Source organism: Phocoena sinus, chromosome 13 (genome assembly GCF_008692025.1).
Source record: "Phocoena sinus isolate mPhoSin1 chromosome 13, mPhoSin1.pri, whole genome shotgun sequence".
NCBI lineage: Eukaryota > Metazoa > Chordata > Mammalia > Artiodactyla > Phocoenidae > Phocoena > Phocoena sinus.
Window position 1 is genome coordinate 44,023,920 of NC_045775.1, and position 23,506 is coordinate 44,047,425.

A 23,506-nucleotide genomic window follows, 5' to 3' on the forward strand; every position below is an offset into this window, starting at 1 on the left:
CAGGCTATAGGCAACATTCTTTTACAGAAGGTACAGAGCCAGCATGACTAAGCAGGGGCAATGAAACAGAAAGTTTTACGTAAAAGGAACAGATCTAATAAGGAGTCAGATTTGTTCTTCCTATTACATAGGGAGAATTCGTAATGTGTATATATTTTAAAAATACCTCATTTGATGATGAATTCATTGTGACATAGGCATTTCTGTTATGAGTGATTTTGCTCTGGTCTCTGTTATATTTTCACATTTACTCCTAAGCAAATTATCGTGCTCCTGAAAAACAAAAATGACTTCATCTTTCCCACATACAAACACACATATGAAAACACTCATAAATGAAAACAATAGAGAGAAGTTGCAAAAAACAGCCAGTAACTTGTTCTGTATGTTAATGTATTATAATGTTAAGAAATGCCTCTGAGCCAGCCACCTTGGCATGAGAGGTCCCACAATACCACCGTAATGGACTAAATACACAGGTGCCTGGCTACTTGACAGTACCATGTTTTCCAATCCAGTAAGACATTTTGTAGGAAAGAAAATAGCTGTTTCTGACACACTGCAGGTGGGTATGAATGATAGATGAAGTTTCTTGCTCCTTTTACATCAGCATTTTCACTGGCTTCCCTCACAGAACGTTAAGGCATTATTTAATTTCTGTTCAAATCTAGATAAGAAAATCTAAAACTTCCCCAAAGCAATATTGTTTTATTCTTCTTTTAGCATATGTTTTCTACATACAGCCAAGCTAAATGTCAGGGCACACCAGTATTCTCATAAAAATTAAGGAGATTTAAAAATAGTTCCTTCAGAATTTTTTGAAATGATTTATTCCTCATTACAAAACTTCCATCCATCTCCCTTTCACATTATTTCTTTCAATACATCATTTTAAGTTTAGATATAGTTAAATATGTATAGCTTCTAAATCTATCTTTCTTAAAGTGTGTTCTAATGAACACAGATGGCATTTTTACATTTATTCATGTTACTTGAAAAAAAATTTGTGAATTAGGAAGCATGAAGGGCTAGACTAAAAATAAATTAATATATATAAGCAGGATTTTTGCTGCAGTACATCTTGAGGCTTCGATGTCCTAGAGTGCAGTAAGAATCTCCAAGAGATTCTCTCCCTTACCATGGCAACCTAGCCCTTGCCTCCACTCTCTACTGAAACTGTTTTTGGGAAGGCCACCAGTGGCTCCTAACCTGCCAAATCCAGGACACTTTAAAAAAAAAAATGTCATCATTAGAATTCTATTGAATTGACACCATTTGTTACTCTTCAATATTAAAATTTTCTATTGCATTGGGTCCTCAATACCAAACTCTTCTGATTCTATCGTATATCCTACCATACTGGGTCTTAACTGTGTATGGCTTACCTTTCTTGTATGTCTTACCATACCGTGTCTTAACCATGACTATCTTTTTCATGAACTCTCCTTGTGTTCACCATTAACCAGAGCTATTGCTCAAGGCTATCTCCTCAGACAACTTATCTTCTTGTTCCAGACTCTTCTGTATTTTCTCATCTGCTGTAGTTTCAACACCTAGGTACTGCTAATATCTTGATCTTAATTCTAGAAATCTTAGTTGCACCTCACATTCATACTCAGCTTCACAGTCAACTACCTGTGGAACATCTCTACCTAAACATATCACAAAAATCTCAAACTCGCTATGCCTAGAAATGAATCAATAAGCATTATCTCACCTTGAATCCTACCCTTTGTCCAAATCTACTGATCTCTCTGTATTTTCTATTTCAATATCATTATCCTTCCATTTAACCAAGCTGGAAGATTGGGGTATATTCTTGAGTTTTCCCATTTGCACATCTCCCACACCTCATTGATTTCAAGTTTGATTCCAGTTAAATGTGGTTGACTATAATGCAATAGGCTAAGTGTTATAAAATAAGAATTAGAAGCCTGTGGGTCACAGAGGAGAAGAAGGAATTATACACTTATAAGGCTTTTCCTCTCTTGTTTCCTACATCTACCCTAGTACAAGCCCTCTATATCACTTATCTGAACAAGTAAAATAGCTTTTTATCCCGTGTTTAACTTCTCCCCACTTAGACACATGTCTGGCCATATCACTGCCCAGCTTAAAGCCTTTCAGTGGTTTCCTATCACCTAAACCTCTGATCAAGAGCTAGATCTGATTCACCTCTCCAATCTCATCTCTAAACATCCTTTACGTTCCATTAAATGTGAGCTATTTGTTATTCATCATATTCAACACACAATTTCTCATCTTTGTGCCCTTGCTCATGTTTCCTCCTTTAATTAGTGTTTTCTTTCTTCCCTTATTCTCCCCTTCATTTATCAAAGACCCACTCAGGTAATCATCTATAGGACTTTTCCCCAGACTCTCCCCCACAAAGACCTTATAAGGATTCCTATTTCTCATTAGGTGCCACTTCTCTGTGCTCCTATTTTGCATAGCTCTATTATTATAGTTCTATTTTAGTAATGATTGCTTTGTATATGTCCTTCATAATAGAGTATAAGGTCTTCAAGAGCTGAGCTTGTATTTTAGCCATTTTTTATTCTTAGTACAGTAAATTCCATTCATTCATTAATTCATTCATTCATATATTAATTCAGTAAGTATTTTGTATTGAGGATATAAAAATATCTCTCAAAGATCTCACAGTCCAGTTAAAAGGCAGGAGAGTCTACAAGTGACTCTAATACGATGTGCAAAGTGCTATAGAATGGTACATAGAAAGCTGTGTAACACAGAGAAGAAAGAATTTTTACCTCCTTTGCTAGACTCTATGAGGGTACAGAAATAATATAAAATAAGTCAACGCATTACAATTTTTATTGTATAATTTACTTATTTTCTCTCTCTTCCATTAGTTCATTTTATTTTTGTTTATAATAATTGTCAATAAGTCAATGAGGCCCTAAAATTTCAAGATAAGTAGGAGGGAAAGAGAGGGAAATAGTCAGTGACTTTCCTCTATAACTTTTTTCTAGTCTCCACCATTTTTAACTGGCTGATAAATTGCATTATTTTACAGTCTTCTTGGAACATATGTGAATGTAATCATCATTTGAGTATCAACTTTAGAAAAGGATACTGTGCAGATATGTGGCAGAAACTAGAAAGAAAAAAAATTTTCTGGTTTCATGCAAGACATTTTTGATATGCTACGTAGGAAAAGACTTATGCATAAATAAGTGTATTTTGATATACATAAATAAGTGTATATTTGTGGCAAGTGCCATCAGAGATACAGCAATACAGTGCTCTTTCAGCAAAATACTAGGATGATTCAAGAACTGATGTTTGGGGACTGCACTGTTTTACGTTCTCATTGTAGCTCCACTATTTTGTGGATTTGTTTTGTCTTGTTTACCTTGGACAAGCTATGTAGCCTTCCCACGTTTTGGTTATAATATAGACAGCATTATGTGTATCTCAGGTTTTATTGTGAGGATTAATAAAATTACTTGGAAAAAAAATGCCTAGCATTGAGACTGACAGCAAAATCTTAGTAAATGTCATCAATTACTATTATCATTAATGCTGTAAAAAACTAACATGATTTGAATCCTTATCCTAGCTAGGAATTGTGGTATATGCTTATTATTGTGATGGCTGAATATTTTAATCAAGAAATTCTACTAATCTTTGACATTTTCAGATATCTCAAGTTTTAACAATATTTGACCATGAATGTAGAAAAACTATAGAGTGTGTGTGTGTATGTACATTTATTTCTGTACATTTATTTCCAATGGCCTTGACAAAGAGAATATTATTCTTTATGTCAGTCTCTATAAGAAACAGCATGTTAGAGGACTCAACATAAAAAAACTTTAGGCCTATTGGTATAATTAAGATTCTTAATTACAACAAATTATATAAACGATAGTATACATATGAACCAGAGAGATGGAGGCCTAATTTATAAGATACTGAATTTAGTTTGACTAAATGAGTCAAACTAGTTTGACTTCTCCTAGTTAGAATTCCTGGTTTGGCCTACCACAATGCCTTAAATAGAGGTGATTGAATAGTTTTCTATAATGTAACATACAAAGCTAAGCTTTAGAAGCTGTTTTCTCCTTTTATTATGCTCTACTCTTTGAGCAAACAAATAGATCAGTTTTAGGTGAGCATGATCAATAATGGTTGGTTAACCATTAACAAATGAACACTTGTAAGTTGGTCAATAACTTGGAGTAAAGTAATGGCACAAGAACACCATTAGTGTGTGAAATAACTTTCTAGTAACTTATGGCCTATTTTAAATTACACCGTTTCCAGTTCAAAGGTTTATATTTATGCCACTTGGAAAAAATCTCGAGTATGTAATTTAACTCTTACAGTAGCACTGACAGATCTTGGAAAGAAAGACTTGTGAGAAGAAGAGAGAATGGAAGTATGAAATATATGATACTTTCATCACAGAATAGGCTATATAAGCATCACTTGTTAAAAACTTCAGGTTTTGTTAGCTCCAAAATAGCACTGTTAAGTGTATAATGGTTTTCTTCTTCTAAAGACAAAAACCGAAGGGCCCATCAGCACATGGGGGATGTTCAGTTGTAAGTAACATTTCATGCCTATCAGTCAGTTTTCCCTAGGTTTTCTCTAATATTGGAAATCAAGCAGGATTGTTCAATTAGTTACTTTTGTATCTTCTGTCACAGGTTGAAAATGAACAGTTCCATTTCTTTACCTGGTAGCTTGTTAAGTTCTGAGAACTGAATGCCATCTCCTTGTTTCAAAATGTTCTGAAAATAAAAACAAATGTGTCTTTACTTTGCAGATGTTCCTATCTTTACAGTGCTTGACAAATCTGTTGACAAATTTTTCTAAATTTTACAAAAATTAATTGCATATAACTATGCCTGACTAAAAGAGAGAATAGACCTCCAATAATTTCTTAGAAACTGTTAAATATTCTTGACTAAATGCCTATGAATCCAGAATGCATCATATTTCTCATTGCTTTGATTTTAATACTGGTAAGTGGAGGTATTGGGAATATGGGAACATAATTACTCTTTGGTTCATGATTTGTCACTTTTAGATATTGGCTTTCCTAAAGCTAAAGAATTCTGTCTAACAGTATATTTATACCAAGTCTACCAAACCTATTTATCCAGGGCTATTATTACAAATTTTGCAATTTCTTTATAAACATAATAGCAATAGTTTTCTCATCAACACTTGCTTGATTATTCCTGTCCAGATACCATTATTTACGACATCTCCTCAAATTTTCCATTTGAACATTTCCCTGTAGCACAATAATAGAAGAAAAGCAGTTCCGAAAATATAAATAGGGTTCCATGGTCAAAAAAATTTGGGATATGCTGCTACTAAATACTCCTTTTGGAAATTCACAAGGCACTTTGCCATATTATAGGATCTGAAAGGTGTTAAAATGAAGAAGCCTATTTAACCTAGTCCAAATTTTCCAAAATAATTTGACAATAAAGCATTTACTAACATATCCTGGAGAGGTAGTGATAAGTGAAACACACTTTGGGAAACAATGTTACACAGTATATAAGAGATAGTTTTAATTGTCACCAGAATCAATAATTTTCTTGGCATCAAGGCTTTCTAATAATATCTAGTTTAGTGGTCTCCTTTGGTAGATTTTAAGATTCAACATAAAATATATATTTATTCCTAATTCACAGCATATACTGCTTCCAGGGGGACCAAATCCAACCTTGTAAGGTGGTATTCCATAGCTGGCAAATTGACTGGGTCTTCTATAGGCCATTTCCACTTTTCATGATGTCCATGGCTTTTGAATGATTGAATGTGTGCCAGGAGCTATGAATGCATGAGTATAAACGCATTGCCTTACTTCTTTTGCTATTAAATTCTCTGGTCAGAAATAGAATGCTATTTGAATACCCTAACATTGCAGAAACATTGCTGGCAGAAGCATGACAGGCAGGGTAGGCATATATATATATATATGTATACACACACACACACACACACACACACACACACATACACACACACACAATAAGTATATAGTCCGGGAAGAACAAATCTTGATAACTGGATTCAAAAAGTTATGAAATTATAACCAGATTCCTTGAGTTGTGATGCCACATCAGACTTTACATTATCTCTACCTCTGGAAGACTGGGTGCTAAGTAGTAGCAGTAGATCAGCCATTTTGTGAAAAAGTCTATTTTATCGACCCCCTGCATAACCTACGTTTCTACCATCATGGCCACTTTGTTTATGAGCCTTTGAACAAGGACAGGAATGTCCAGGTAAAGAGACTTCATCCACAGGATGTGTCATCTATCTAGCTAATTATTGAGTCTCTTCTGCAGCTGGTATCCTTTGATAAACATTCCCATGGAATATATATAGCCTTATACTCTGTGTCCATTCCAAGAGTCTCATCCACAAGTCTCTTTTCAAGATTCATTTTTCATCAAATCTTCAACTTCATTATTTCCAAGTCCCTGACCAACCTGTGGCAAAGAAGACAACCGGACGTGTTGCAGCCCTCCCCTTTCAGCTGGGGCCAGAGTATCATGTAGAACCACCTTTAAACCAGGTTCAAAAATGCTTTTCCTAGTTCACAGGATTTAGGGGACTTCTCATAAAGAATGGAGAAAGAAGTGGCAATGAAGCAAGAGGAGGTGCACCAATATCATTAACCACCTGCTTATAACACTTGCTAGTGCCTTCTTTAGGCCTCAGTAGGGCCTGATCGAGTATGCACCACAGCCTTTTGATGATGGGCTACCCTTGAACATGCTTTAGCGTTTGGTGGATCAGATAACTCAAGTTGTTTGATCATTTGGTGTCCTAAGCACAGACCTTGAGTTTCCACCAAGATCCGGTTGTAACCATAATAAGAAACATGAATATGGAACTTACCATTTGTCGAACGCTTTCATAAGCGCTTTATGTACATTATTTATTTAATTATCACAGTGACACATGAAGTAGGTACTATTATTGTCCCCATTTTTCAGAGAAGAAATGTGGCACAGACAGTTTAAGTGTTGTGGTCATGGTCACACAGCTAATGAGGGGGAGAGATAGGATTCAAACTCAGACAATCTGGCTCCAAAAATTACACTCTCAACTCTTCCCTGCACTGTGACACTTCAGTTCTAAGCCAGGAGTGATCTATTGAAAGCAAATCTTTTTTTGAAGAAGAAGGCATGACTTTTCTTTAAAACCCTCAAGGCCATTCCTGTGATTGTCTTTTTAGGGCCTGCCACAGTTTCTATACAGTATTCCCTTCTGTCACAGTCACTTTGAGCTGGGTCATAAAGTCCAAGTGGTATACAGTTCTAAGTATCTGGGATTCTTATGATGTCCCATGCAACTCTTAAAAATTTCCAAATTAACTATTGAAACAAAACAACACTGTATTAAAATAGCATGATTCTAGAAGCTCTCATTACATATATTTCTTTTAAATTTTAATTGTCCATTTTTTTCCAATTGCTTATTTTATTAAAAACCAAACACCTTGATGTCATTAACCGTAACCTGCCATTTTGTCTCATGTCTCTACCTCTGTATTGAGAATAAAATGCAACAAAGATCTGTCTCTATCAAAGGGAGATCTTCTATCTTAACTTTTTTTAAAAAAATTAATATACTATTCTTTTTTTTGTCTCCATGAAGATGCTGATGTATGTCTTGTACAAATATAGACTCTTAAACCTCCCGGCATTACATTCAGAAAGGGAACTAATATACTGCTCTAATTTTTGCCCCTTTGTCTTTAAATTTTGCCCCTTTTTCCTCCCATAAGCAGGACAAAAAGAAGAGAATTTCTTTAACTTATGTAAGCTACTTAGAGTCCTTTCCCTCAGGACCCAGAATAAACTTGATTTTTTTAATTCTGAGAACATGACCTGACCCACCAAAATGCTTTCAAGAAGTTTAACTTTTTGGTTTCTTTTTATTCACAGCTTTCAGCAATTTAGTTTCAATAAGAATAAGAACATGGAAATCATATCCACAACTATGAATTTGTTAGATTATCTCAGCAGTGCTTTTTCACCATAGACTTGTCTATCAATTTCACCCTCTGAATTCCTTCCACCATGGCCAATTGATGCTAAAACATTGTCCCTACCTTTAGCCCTCTGTTGGTCATTGAATCAGTCCCAGCTAGTATTTCACTTTCTTGGGGACCACATTATGAAACAAGTAATCTAATGAACTAATCAAATTATATAGGTAGTTTTGTGCATTTCTTTTTCACTGTATTTTTTTTTTTTTTCAACAATTTTATTTAATGTAGATTTGATATAGAATTTAGAGAGAGCATGTGTTAGGGTAACTTTAGCAAACAAACTCCTACATTTGTTTTTGGTTTTTTTTGCGGTACGCGGGCCTCTCGCTGTTGTGGCCTCTCCCGTTGCGGAGCACAGGCTCCGGACGCGCAGGCTCAGCGGCCACGGCTCACGGGCCCAGTCGCTCCGCAGCATGTGGGATCCTCCCAGACCGGGGCACGAACCCGTATCCCCTGCATCGGCAGGCGGACTCTCAACCACTGCGCCACCAGGGAGGCCCCATTTTTCACTGTATTTTGATATTCAAATATATCAGGTAGAAGCATGTCGTGTTCACCTTTGAAATTCCCATAGTTTTATACAACGTGTTGGAACATAATAGAAATATAATTAATGGTTATTGAATTAAATGAGACCCAGAGACAAAATCCACACCGTTATGGTCACTTAATCAGTAATAACAGAGGTAGTGATTTCAGTCCAGTACTGTCATTTGGAGAAACCCCAGAATCTTCCATATAGGCAGTTTCCTACTTGTTGTCAGCCAGGCCCAAGTGGAGACAAGTATTCTGCTTATTTGGCAATTTGATTCCAAACTCCATGAGAGGCGTGTTGTGATTTTGTATCTCAGAATTTTGGAATTGCCTTGGAAAACAACCCTTATAGAATCTCAGAGTAAATATAAGTATTGAACTTTTCTAGTACAGCATCGTCTAATTTTTGTTGATCTGTTCTATGATCTCCTATCATACAAGGAAGCAGGAGACGAATTATTTTTCCTGCCTTTTTTATGTTTACTCCTCTGGTTAAGTTTATGTTAAACTCCAGGAAGAAAGTTTATTTTCCTCAGGTCAATTATTAATTCCTTAGTTTATGCATCTACTATATAACAGGCACCAATTGGTGGTAAGTGCTAGAAGGGCAGGATGGAATTATGAATATTAATAACACAAAAATCTCTTGTCTCTTCACCTCCAAGGAGCTTTTGCTTTAGTAAGTGGTAGAATATGAGTCGCTGGCTCATACTTCTAGAGTTATACTAATGATCTTGGATTGGATTTTTTTCTCTGGGGGTAAGAGTACTGTGGTATAGTAAAATACTTATGAATTCATGGGACCTACATAGAATCAATGGGAAATGCATGGCAGAAGTATATTTGCATGTAATTATATCAGAACCCTATTCCAGAACTTCTTTCTCAGAAAGTTATAAGCCAGAATAGTGGCTTATAGTATCCTTATTTTTATCAGAGTAGATTACCAGAATGATAAAACACAAGCTATAAACCGATACAGTTTGATGTCCCAGTGAAATAGACTCATAGTCATACAGTAATTAAATAAATCCTATTTATTTACAGAAAGCCTACTTTCATCAGATAATTTTCTTCAGTGAGTGTGTAGTCCCTTCTGACTTATTCTAAGTTTGATGCAGGCTCAACCCATTTCACTGTTTGTACTAAGGAGGAAATGCTGATGGTTTGTGATATTATGTTGCCAGATTGTGTATCTGCTGTATCACCATCTCCCTCCTAACACACCCATACTCCTTCTGAGTGTTTGAAAAACTGTTTCTGCCACTGGGACTATTATTGAACCACTTTTTCATTATTTTTTCCCTGTAATACATGCCAAATCATGGATTCTACAGATAATCTTTATTGTAAAACCTGTCAATAAAAAAATCAAGAGTATGAATTATCCTAAGAGCACACCAAGGTTGAACTCTCCTGTTGGTAAAATATTGGTGTTCTTTTTCATACGATAATATGGTTATTGTGCTAAAAAACTTCTTTGTATGTTTTGAAGTCTTGTTATATACAAAGTTTATTTTTTAGTGAAATAAAATAATTTGTCAGGTTTAAAAAAAAAATATTGACCCAGCAGCCAATTATAGGTATATATCAGGTCTAATAGTTCAGAACAGGATCATAAGTGAGGAAAGAAAACTACATATTGCCCCTAACTTCACCCATACTGTTTTTTTGTAAAGCACTATGAAAGGAGATGAGGAAATGGGTAACCTCAAACAGAATTTCAGTTCAAGTTGGAAGAAGAATGAGACAATAGAATTTAATGATGTAATCCAATTAACAGTTATTAACCTGGTTTATACTAAAAGGTGCTTTGAGGGGTACAATAAAATTTTTACCACGTATTTTACCATCAGTAGTTTATGATTTAATTTAAAAATTAAAATAAAGCAATAGGAAAAGATTAACTATGTAAGACTGTATGTTCAGGGCTATATGGCTGAAGTGGCCAGTGATGCTGGAATTTTAGAGAAAGAGATCACCAAGAGAAAGAGGGGAAATTTCCTTTTCTTTTGGGAGATTTTTACATTTTAGTGGATGAAGGAAAATGGTACAGAGCATTTAGATTTATTAGAAATTACATAGAGAGATGGCATATATCAGGCTTTGTGGTAAAAATGAAATAATCACTTCACTAACTTTCAATCAATACCTGGCACTGTTAATTTCAGTTGCATGTCTATAAAACTGACCACACAGGGAGCATAATCATTCAATAGTATAGCTAGTGGTTTTATTGCATTTTAAATCCAGTTATGCTTCCTTTAAGTAATATGCATTCTAAAGAATATCTCACAGAGCCTATTGAATTATAGGAACAACATGAATTTCTTTAGGGAGGAGAATTAAATAAAAAGAAAAATGGGGTAAAAAAGTAGAAATCTGAGCTAGTAAGTGAGAATTTCTCACACCAGACTATTGTGAGCTGGGTTTTTTTTGTTGTTGTTGTTTTCTGAGACAGAAAGAATTGAAGGTAAAGGGCCTCCAGAGATGAGAAAGACCTGGAATCAGCTCCAGATAGCCAGCTCTGTGCATGTGACCTTATATAAATAAATGCTCTTGACTTTAAGCCCCTTTCATTTTTTTTCTCTGAAATATAAATTTGGTTTCCTTCTTCTACTCTGTCCATCAACCAACTGCTGGAATCACATTTCTCCACAGACTTTTTTTTTTTTCTGTATTGAGGTTGAGTGATGGTGTGTTTAGCAGCTGAATAGATACTTGGAAAAACCACGTTGTCCATGCTCTCATAGGATCTCTCCCAAGGCAGATAGTTTTTTTTTCATTTCATTTGGATAGCTAAACTGAGGGAGAAAAATGCTAGCATTGGCCGGATTCTCTCAAGCATTATCTCTGAAAATGGGCTACTTCTGAATCATAGACGTCACGTTAAGGTGGAATGTTGGCATTGTGCTTTACACACATCTTTTCATGCCTTATCCTTTGAAGAGTGTAGATAGTTATTCTCAAAATGTTATTAATCATCATTATTCTTATGGGGAGTAGGTGGGAAAGGGCACAGGTTTAAGTGTACATGAATCTAGTCCAGCCTTGTGAGAACATTATGGCCAAATGTTCATCTCAGGCTAATGTGTTATGTCACAGTGGAGAGATGAGTCAAAATAGAATACCTTGTGACTAATTGGAAGCGAGAGTCAAAGTGTTATTCCTATGATCAAGGGAAGGATTAGATCCTAGCTATTAGTCTGCCAGATTCAGGATGGCCTTGCAAGAGAGCAGTGCAGGGTTCACTCCATAATCTAAAAGTAATGCTAAGTAATGACGCTAACACAAATATGAATATCTTAATCCACAATATCTGTACTTGGGTAGCAGTAAGAAACAGAGTTTGGTTTAATTGCTTGGAGTTTGGTTTTCTGAGCGATCTCAATAATAAAACAATCTTCTATGACGTGAGTTTCCTTTCTAAGGTTCTAGAAAACAGTGTGTAAGCCATGGATAGTTCATTTATATTTCTTACACCTTATATCTATCTTTAATGTTGTAAAATGGTCCACAAGTTAAAATAAAAGCAATTAAAAGTAAAATTAGGGCTTCCCTGGTGGCGCAGTGGTTGAGAATCCGCCTGCCGATGCAGGGGACACGGGTTCGTGCCCCGGTCCGGGAAGATCCCACATGCCGCGGAGCGGCTGGGCCCGTGAGCCATGGCCGCTGAGCCTGCGCGTCCGGAGCCTGTGCTCCGCAACGGGAGAGGCCACGACAGTGAGAGGCCCGCGTACACCAAAAAAAAAAAAAAAAAAAAAAAAAAGTAAAATTACATTACATAGTAACTTTGTGCAGTTACTATGTGTATATATGAAAGGCTATCGGCTGGCTCTTTTGTGGCATTGGCTAACTTGTACTCTTAATTTGTCATTCCTAACGAAAGCCCTGCTCTGTGTGAAAGACAGTCACTGAGCATAGTTATTTATGTAGAGACAGTTTTATAGAATATGAAACAGTGGGCTAGAACACCAGCTGTTGGGTGCCAGCCAAGTGCATAGAATTCATCTGTACTTTGTTTGCTTTTTCTGTTTAGGTTCATTAATTTATCACTTTACTGTATGAAAGTTATCCCCCCTTCACAAGTTATTTTAATAGTTTTATTTCTCAAATGTGATGTAATTCCATCCCTAAATTTTTAACGTTTAAAGTTTTAGATCTCTGTTCTCAAGTTTGATGTGATATTAGTAACTGGAAGGTTCTAAATATAATCAGCAGACAAAGCAGTCATGACCTCAATGAGAGTGTCTGTAGTTAGAAATTAGAAGCTTTAATATTCTAAAGCATAACTGGGTAAGGTAGTAAAGTTCTTTTCCCCTGTTTTCCCTTCAAGATTCCAAAGATATTTATAGAATTTTTATGGTGGACATTGTATTTTCAAAAATGCTGTCTAGAGGTCAAGAGATGGCTTTGTTGACCTCTAGAAAACTCATTCTGCTGAAACAATAAGGTTGTAAAAAGAAACTTAATAGTATTCTAATAGCTTTAAATATTCCAGAATTTTCTCAAGAATTATTTAATCTACACAAATTTGATGTCATTTTGTGATTTATGCTTGTCTTTATAATGCAGCTGATATGGCATTAGTGGAATTTCATTATGCAGTGAATAGTTATTCTGATGAAGAAAATGATTAAATTTAATTTCAACCAAATATAAGATTGTATAATAGTATTTTCCCTGTTGGATGTTAATATAAACAAAATCCCTCCTAGTGTTGTGAGCTGAGAAATGCATTTTGAAAGCATAATAAAAAGTAAAAAGAAAAGAAGATAAATTCTAAAAACAGAGAGTAAGAGGAGATTGTTGAAAAGCTATAAGCATATATGACTTCAGTGTGTTGCTGATCCAGGAATGTTAACGCGGTTTGGTTGTGTTTTGGGCCATCTATTACTTTGACTATATTACAATATATTACATTAATGTGCAAGTAAATACATGTAGGTAGCATAGGACAACCCCATTCATTCTTCCTATTCCATGTCTGTCCCACCAAAACGCTAAACATCACTAATTATTAGAGAAACACAAACAAAACTGCAGCGAGGAATCACCTCACACTAGTCAGAATGGCCATCATCAAAAAGTCTACAAATAATAAATATTAGAGAAGGTGTGGAGAAGAAGTAACTCTCCTACACTATTGGTGGGAATGTAAATTGGTATAGCCTCTATGGAGAACAGTAAGGAGGTCCGTTAAAAAACTAAAAATAGAGCTACATATGATCCCACAGTCCTGCTCCTGGGCACATATCTGGAGAAAACCATAATTCAAAAGATACATGCACCCCAATGTTCATTGCAGCACTATTTATAATAGCCAAGACATAGAAGCAAGCTAAATGTCCACCAACAGAGGAATGGATAAAGAAGATGTGGTACATATATACAATGGAATATTTACTCAGTCATAAAAAAGAATGAAATAATGCCATTTACAGCAATATGGATGGACCTAGAGATTATCATACTAAGTGAAGTAAACCAGGCAGAGAAACACAAATATGATATCACTTATATGTGGAATAAAAAAAAAATAGTGATACAAATGAACTTATATACAAAACAGAAGTAGACCCACAGACAGAAAACGAACTTATGGTTACCAAAGGGGAAAGGGGGTGGTAGAGGGATAGAATAGGAGTTGGGGATTAACATATACACACTACTATAAGTAAAACAGATAACCAACAAGGACCTACTATATAGCACAGGGAACTATACTCAATAGTTTGTAATAACCTATAAGGGAAAATAATCTGGAAAAAAATAGATATATATGTATGTATAACTGAATCACTTTGCTGTATACCTGAAACTAACACAACATTGTAAATCAACTATACTTTAATTAAAAAAAGAAAAAAATAAATTAAGGATAAAAAAAGAATTCCTAAGAAAAATGAGGAATTCAACTGAGTTCTAGTCTTAGGTCCATAGAAGGTAAATATGTCCAACTTTGAATGCTTATGGCAACTGCAATTATATCTGAGTAATGACAATTTCATCCTCTATCCCTTCAGGTCGATTACAGCTTTGTACACACACAACCTCTACTCCCTTTTTCTACATTAGAAACATAGAAAAAATTTATAGAAAACTGTAGATACATACACCTTATTTAAAAGGCTAGTTCTTCTGATGTTTTAGAGTTGCCATGGTCATCTGTGGTGGTTTCTTGAAGAGTTTTTCTAAGGATGACAGGAAAAGAGGTGTGATGAGTTTAACTAATTGCTGATACCAGTTGGGAACAATTTCTTCTATTTCTGGGGAGAAAGGCTCAAGGCTAATTTTCCATCTAGGCGGTAAATGTTGATAACATGTCTGACCTTCATAAATACATAGTTGTTAAGCCACCAAAAACCCTACATTGACTAGACTGATGTATGCTTACCTCAGTAGACTTCTATGGGGGATTATTTCCTTCTGTAATATGGTTGTAGTAGAACTACAGGCCCAGGTAAACCTATATAACTGTTAGGTAGACAACCCTAGTCAAACTCGTGTCTATGTGAAGTCTCATTTCATCTGTAGTAAAATAAGAAAGGGAGGTTAGTTCTCAAAGGTGAGAACTAGCATATCTCTAATATGCTATAATATGTGTGGGTCTCTAGCTGAGTTGATTTCAGTACTAAGAACATGGCAGAGTTTAGGGCAATTCCGTTCATCTAACAAATACTGAGTCTGTACTATGTGCAAAGCTTTGTTCTAGGCATTGCAGATACAAAGGTACATAAAAGGATGAGATCCCTGATCTCATAGAGGTAACACTCTAGGGATGCATATAAGGACAAACATGTAAATACATATTACACAAGTTAGTTACTGATTGTTTTGAGTGCCACAAAGTTAACAGAGCAACAAGCAGAGCACAGAGTAGGTCTCTTTAGTTAAGGTCAGTGAGAAGGCCTGTCAGAGGAAGAACCAGTTAATGTGCGATCAGAAGGGTAAGAATAAGCTAAAGGAAGTGGTTTTCAAGCAGAGGCAGTACGTGCAGAGTCTCAAAGGTTTAACTGTGCCTGGCGTGTCTGGGAAATAGAAGGAAGCTGTGCCATCCGGCGCAGTGAGCCAGGGGTATGAAAAGGAAATGAGGAGGCAGGCAGAAAATGCATTACAGGCAAGGCCATGCATCTGAGCTGTAGCAGGGACTTAGGCTGTTGTTCCAAGAGCAGTGGGAGGTCATCTAGGGATTATAAGCATGGCAGTAGTGTGCTTACATTTAATTTTTTTAAAGATCATGCTGGCTTTTCTGTAGAGAATGCCTTCCTCAAGTTTTTATGTTGAATGGCTTTGGGCCCAATCACTTACAGAGATCTTAGTAAAATACCTCTTATATTTATTGCTTCAAACCCTCTACTTTACATAGAAAAAGAGGATTGAACAAATTCCACAAAAACCTAACACAGGAAGAAGAGTAAATAAAACAAATTGTATGATATTTTGTGTATGTGTGTGTGTTTAAGTGACTTTCTCTGCCAGAACATCTCTTTTCTGAAGCGAGGGAAGAGAGGAGCTCAATAATTTTAGCAAAATCAAGGAGTATCTTCAACTCAGTTTTGGTTTCTGAAATGGGTTGAGAAGTACCAAACTTCATTAGTGTCTTTCAGTGCAGTAGGTCAGCATTAGACTTCCTGCAATTTAGAAGCACTCTGGGTCACATACCTTGAGCTTCCATTTTGCAAGGTGCTTCCTCAGGGCCTGAGTTGTTAAGGGACTCTAACTTCATCCGAGTGTGACAGTGGCCCCAGTGCAGTTAGTGTCACCCAGCAGAGGAGAATGCATACACACACACACACGCGCGCGCACACACACACACAAGTATGCACACACTGCTAGCTATTTTTTATCTACCAAATTTTAGAAGTCAGGTGAAGTTTTTATCCACCCCGGCAGGCCGGCCACGCCCACTTTCCTGGACTCCACTAACTCTCCCTCCAATTGTTTCCAGGCACCCTGCAGAGATGGAGTTTTATTTCCTTAACTCGCCTGAAGATAGATCTTTTCTATTATATTTTAGATGTATTCAGATTACTTTTACTCATGAGTGTTTGGCAAATATTAAAAGTGTTAGAAACAATTGTTCATTGGATGCTTCGAAAGTTATGAAATGAATCAATAGACATGACATTTGATTAGCAAAATTTCTACTCACAATTTTATTGCATCTGGCAATTGAAAGTAATTACTACTATTTTAATATTATTTGATCTCAAGCTTAAAACATTTTATCAGAGGTGAATTGGTAAGGTTTCAAATCTTCACATTTCACAGATTTTAGAACTTGGAGATTCAAATGAATTTCCAAGGCCACAGAAAGTATGAGAGCCCAGGCCCCCTGTTGTTACTACTGTGCTCTTGTGACCACACTTCACAAATGTAAAACTGCTTCTAAATTGGTTTTCTTCTCATCTAGAGGAGTGCCTGGGACTTAGGAAAATGATTATTTATCTAATATTCTGACAGAATGTTGCTGTCATTCTTATGATTTACTATGGAATGGAGGGAACATTGCCAACCAAGCATGTCAAAGCCACATCTCATTATACATTCCATTTGCTCTTCAGATCATGGCTTCTAGTGTATATGTACATACGCAGTTTCTATTGTAGCAATAAAATAAGGCAACTTGGCTGTTTTACCTACTGAAGGCCTTTAAATGTATGTAACCTCTGGGATAAATCAAATACTTCCCTGGATATTGGATTATAGACATTCTTTGGATGACAGGATCCTCAGACTTCGACAAGAAAATAAAGAAACACAAAATAAGGAATGGTTTCTTACTGACACTTTATTCTCACTGTCTCTCTAGAGCCCCAGTCATCGGATGTCTGTCTTCAGAATTGGGTTATATCTCGATTTCTAGAGAGGCTTTCTCCACTGAGATGCCTAAAAGAATACCACTAGCAGTATTGTGTCCAACCTGTGTGTTTTGCAAGTGCAATGTAAGGGTAAGAGTTTTCTCTTATTATTTTTTAAAATTTTACCTCATCAATTATTCTTGTTTGGCGAAACAATCTCCTTGATACAGAAGACTTCTTGAGACCAATATTCCAGATTAGAAAATGATAGAAATTAAAATGGTTGTATCCACAAATACTCTGCTGTAGACTCAGATGTCAGCTATTGATTATGAAAAAGACATATTGGATATATTTACGGGCAGTTCTTCAGTGCATTTGGCATGTTCAAAAGCCTTCTGTGTAGAGAGATGGAGAGCAAAGCTTGCTATCACTGTGGCTTCATTTTATGCTCAGTACCCGCTATTCAGCCTACAATGTTGCTTCGCCTTTTACAGTTTTATTGCTTTGTTGCTGAGCATATTATGCATTACACTTCAGCAGGGAAATTTAAAGAGTGTTATTCTATTTATTCTAAGTGTCATATAATTATGAATTGATTTACTAGCCATTGTAATGCTACAAATGATAATTAATTTATTTGCATAATATGTAGTTTCATAGAAGTTCAATTATAATAAAGCATTTGCTAAATGTACCATGTTAATAGTGTTTCCAGAGAGAGTGGGAGTCTGAGGCTGGAATCTCTTTAGTCTGTCAGTGTGTGGACACCATAATGGGCAAACCCTTCATTTCAAGGCGGAAGGGAGGTTTCGTTAGCCCCATGGTTCACTCATCTACATTTTCTTATTTTAAAATATGATAATAAGTATCTTTGAAATATGCTAAAAAATCATATGAAGTTGAGTATATTGATTCAGTTAATAGCCAAAATCCCTTGAGTCAAAACTGGGATAGGGATATAGAATTCCTTTCAATTTTGCCTGAACAATACACTAGCAGGGTTCAGTCCTGGACCTTGTACACATGTCAGCTTCCCATGGCTTGATGAGCTCCCTCCCTTAGTTAGGACACGGAGGAATGGAAGGTGGGAGACTGTAAATGCATTGCCTGGTAATACAAATCAGCACTAGGAGAGGGTTCCAGGTGCAAGTTCCAGCTTCCCAGACAGTAGCTCTAAACAGGTGGCACAAATGCCAAACTGTCTTGGACCAAAGTGTTCTGAGTATCCCTCCACTAAAAATAATGCTTTTCCTTGCCTATGAAAAGGAAGAATCCATCTTCCGATTTATAGGTGCATCTTGCATATCCAGCTGAGTACCTTGGCCCCAGCTTGCCCCTCTCGGAAGGAAGGAAGATGAAGAAGCAGTGTGCTCTTATTTTGCTGACAAAATCTTGTTGGTTTTTCCTTTCCTAAAAAAGGTCTATTCTTCCAAACATACCATGCGACAGAGTGGACAGTGTCCTGAACTGTGATAAAAAGCAGATTGTGACATAGATAGGAATTATTTTGCACAACAGTAGTGAACTCCACGATATGACAATTTATTTATTGTATTTATTGCTTGTCTCTACCTGTTGCAGTCAAAGCTCCATGTAGACAGGAATCATTTCACTGGGTTTCATCAGCGTGGTATATAGTCTATTTAATTTCATTCATCTCAAAGTATTTTCTAATTTTCCTAGTGATTCTCTCTTTGATCCATTGGTTATTTAGGAATGTAATGTTGAATTTCCATATATTTGCGACTTGTCCACATTTCCATTTGCTATTGATTTCTAATTGTTTACATTTTGATCAGAGAACATACCTTGTATGATTTCAGTCCTTTTAAATATATTAAGACTTGTTTCATGGGATGATATAAGGTCAGTCTTAGAAAATGTTTTCTGTGCCCTTGAGAATATGTGTTCTGCTACTGCATGGAGTGTTGTGTAGATGTCTGTTGAGTCTAGTTGGTTTATAGTGTTGCTCAAGTTGTTGATCCTCTGGCTAGTTGCTCTATCCAATGTTGAAAATGATAGCGACATTAGCAACTACCATTGCTGAATTGTCTTTTCTTTAAAATTCTGTCAGATATTGCCCCATATATTTTGAAGCTCTGGTGTTAGGTCCATATATGTTTATAATTGTTATGTCTTCTTGATGGAGTGACACTTTTATCATTAGGAAGTATTTTTCTTTTTCTCTAGGAGCAGTTTTTTTCTTAAACACTATGTTATCTGATATGAGCATAGCCACTCCAGACCTCTTTGTTTCTGTTTATTTGGCATATAAGTTCCAGTTGTTTACAGTTGGATCATTTTTAAAATCCATTCTTCTAATCTCTGCCTTTTAATTGGAGTTTTGAATTTATTTCCATTTAAGTAAATTATTGATAAGGTATGATTTTCATCTTTCATTTCGCTATTTGGTGTTTACATGTCTTATGAATTTTTGTTTCTGTACTCCTCTATTAATGTCTTGATTTGTACTAAAGAGATGACCTTTAGTGCATCATTTTAATTGTTTTGTTTTGCATTTGCTATATTTTAAAAATTTTTTTGCGATTACTCAAAAGATTATGATTAATACTTAGTGTATGATAATGTACACAAAAGAGGACAATATATATATATTTTTTTTTTGTTTATAATCTTCTTTCCTACTGATTTAAAAGAAAATTACCATAAAGCAATAACAATCAGTCTCTGTTGATCGGCACACAATTTATGTAAATGCAATTTGTGACAATAACAGCATAAAGGAAGGAGAAATCAGAGCTGTATAGGAGCTCTGTATGATTGCCCCAACATGCCTTCAACACTCGAGCAGGAAGGTTACAGTTCTGCCATAGCTTTCACTTCCTGTTTGTACAGCGCCTCAAGACTAGTCTGACTTGAGAGTTTAGGGCCTTCCTAGGTCTTTCCAGGGCACACAGCCCATGTGTAAGGACTTCTAGATTCCTAAGTATGTGTCAGAGCTTTTTAAAGCACCTTATGTACATCTAAATCTCTAGGTAATTCTATTGTTCTCATTGAGCAGGTTTTCAGAGATCTTTACCCCACCAGTTCTGTTGATATTCTCTGACACTCAATATTTTAACCTTTAACCAAATAATTGTGCCACATAATTGCTTAGGCAAATAGCAAATTTCTTTTCTCTCTCCCCCCACTGAATGGCAAAGTCACTGGAATGACTATTTCTTATAGTTTAACTAAGATATATGCTACATCTTGATATCTAAGCTCAAAGTAAATGATGTTTTGGTATACAGTCTTTTACAGAGATGTTTCTATAAATGGCATATAGAACCGACCTTCTGATTAGTCTTAAAATTCCTTCATATGCCCATTTATTGCAGTGGGCTTGCTTAAAGCTCAGAGCCTTTAATCCCATTTATTACAAGAACTAATTTGTGCACATAATGACCCTGCATTTGACTTATGGCTGCTTCATATCTTTCCTTTAAAGAAAATTTCTCATGTGTGGGAAATGCTCTGACTCTGAGTAGTTGAATTCCACAGGCATCAGCTGAGATTTAGTTATTCTCTGCAAATGAGATTTTTCCATTTAAATCCTCATTGTCCTTAGGAAAGACTCCACCAGTCTCTTAGCATGTAACTGTGTTCAATGAGTTAGAAATAAATTTAAAATGTATTTTCATTAAAAGAAGGTATTGTGATGTTACCATAATGACAATTTAGTCTGATCTGTATTCTAGAAATAATGTTGTTATAGCAGAAGATTAACAAAGCTGACATTGCTTAATTTGTATTGACTTGTTACCATTAGCTTTATTTTGTGATGGGTGACTATGCCACGGGAATTTTAAAGTTGGACTTCATTCTCATAGCAGTAAATCTTTTTTAAGGAAGTGGGATGTAGTTAATTTCCTCTGACAATGAAGCTGGGGGACACTTGAAAATATGTAATTAAAGTGGCACCCTTAATAGTAGCTCATATTCTATATTGTAGTGGAAACAGAGAAGTGGATTCATTACTAATGAAAGAATTTATTGGTTATATATATATTGCTTCTATAAATGATAAAATGCCTGTATTTACTACAGGGCTACGATTACCTTACATATATGCTCCATTTGGCGACATAGTAGGTGTGGTAATAAACTTGAGGCAGCACAGAATGGAGATTAACAGCAGGGTGACCATATATCATTGTTTGCTTGGGATCATCTTAATTTACACCTGTATTCCCAGTTCAGTTATTAGCAGGGCCCCCTTCAGCTCTCAAAATTATCTCAATTTGGGTGGTAATTATTACATAGTTACCCTAGTCAAAAACACCGTCTCTGAAACTGGCTGTGTGGATACAAATCCACGTTCCTGTGTCAAACGTAATTTAGCTTTTCTATGCCTAAGTTTCCTAATCAATAAAATGGAGATAGCAATGGCATCTGCCTACTAAGATTGCAAAAATTAAATGTGTGTAAGTCTCTTGGAACAGTCCCTGGCACTCAGCATATGCCCTATATTGAATATAGGATCTCTTGCACCACATGCAATAAATGCAATTTCTAGCCACATTCATTAAAAAGGTTTCTATTTCCCCATGATACCAATTTACTCCAAATGAATCCTTTAAGAGAGAATAAAGACAGAGAAGGGAACAACACCAGCAAAATGCTGTGAAGTATAATGAATGAAGGTAGTAAGAAGAGCAAGATGTGTTGTTGTGAGCAGTACTGAACTATATCTCCCCCTCCAGGATAGAACACTTTATATTAAAAATCAAAGCAGTATTCCAAGATCTTTGTTATTAATTCACAAGTTTACATCTTTCTGGATCTGGCGCTATCACAGGCCACTCCAAATTTGCCATAATATTATCTGAAAACCTTAGGAAATGAATAGCACTATTTTTTTACTTGAAAACCTGTGAAGTTACAGTTGGGCCTTCTGGTCCCTGGAGTAAACAATTTGCATTCTACTGGTTATAGTAACATCATTGTACTTAAAGCTTCCCCCTTAGGGTAAGTATAAATCTCTATCTATTTGATCCCTTGCAGGGAGCTGTTCAATTCAATAGAAAAACAAAAACAGTCTTTTACCTAAAACACACACACTTGGAATAGTTAACACAGGGTTTGGAGAAATGTAATACAAGAGTCTTATTGCCTTGCCTGATCATAAGTGAAACAATACTAAATTGTACTTTTTATTACCTTGTGTTGGAGAGATTTTTCCTGACTCATATATTCAGCTCACATTCTAAGGATGCAGAAGTGCCTGCAACAAGGCTTCAGTAACTTCTCTCTCTAATACATCAATGCCAGTCAAGAATCTGGAAGCAGATGACAGCAAAACCAACTCTGAGTTGCAAACTGACAATATGATTTTTCCCTTTAGAAGTAAAAAGGGAGTTCACTATTCTCATTAAAGACATAGCTTATAAGCTCATTGAGTGAGAGGCAGTTTTTCAGGTAGATGGAGCTCTAATTTACCTTGATTAAAAATTCATACAAGATATAGACATTAGTGCTAGCTCAAGAGAAATGGAAGAGGTAGAATTAAAACATCTGTAGAATGGTTTGATTTTATTTCCTTACTTATTCTACTTAGGCATTCCTTAATTGCTTTTGTCAATAAGATTTAAATATGGTACAAAAAGCAGAAGTTTCTCTTTTTTTCATCTTTATGAGTCCAGAGGAACCTGGCTACCCAACAATAGCGAAGATGGCTGCAACTGGCCTCACCAGAGACATGTGTGGTGGATGGGACATGAGGTGATGGGTGTCCTCACTGACAGGGCCTTGCACTTTGGGTAAATGGTGTCACAGAGAGCTTTGTTTGGAGATTCTGTCATTTCTCAGGCTGTGTGGAGTCCTGGACTCTACTCTGTACTTTGTACTTTGCAGTGTACTCTGTACTTTGTACTCTGTACTTTGCAGTGATAGCAACAGTGACCAGAGCAAGTGTGTCAAGGAATCTGTGTACTAAGGAGTGTTGTGTAATAAAGGTGTCTAGCATACTGCTTCCTAACTGCTATTTGAAGAGAAGGACACTACTTCAAACAGAAGCAATTATCTTGCATGGCTCTGAGAGGTCCTTTAGAAGGCATTAAGACAGAAATTTGTGAATTAAAGATATCTGTTAGATGTCTTGGGATAGCAG

At 36.0% G+C, this 23,506-nt stretch overlaps 1 long non-coding RNA gene across 1 annotated transcript; it reads right to left on the reverse strand.

Annotated features, from left to right (window-relative positions):
- Window positions 1-165: 165 nt before the first annotated feature.
- LOC116764757 lies at window positions 166-22,662 on the reverse strand. The gene is made up of 3 exons (XR_004353004.1): window positions 22,558-22,662; window positions 4,706-4,760; window positions 166-273 (listed from the first exon to the last, which is right to left on the reverse strand). It is a non-coding gene; the product is annotated as an uncharacterized LOC116764757 (long non-coding RNA).
- Between the last annotated feature and the right edge of the window lie 844 nt (window positions 22,663-23,506).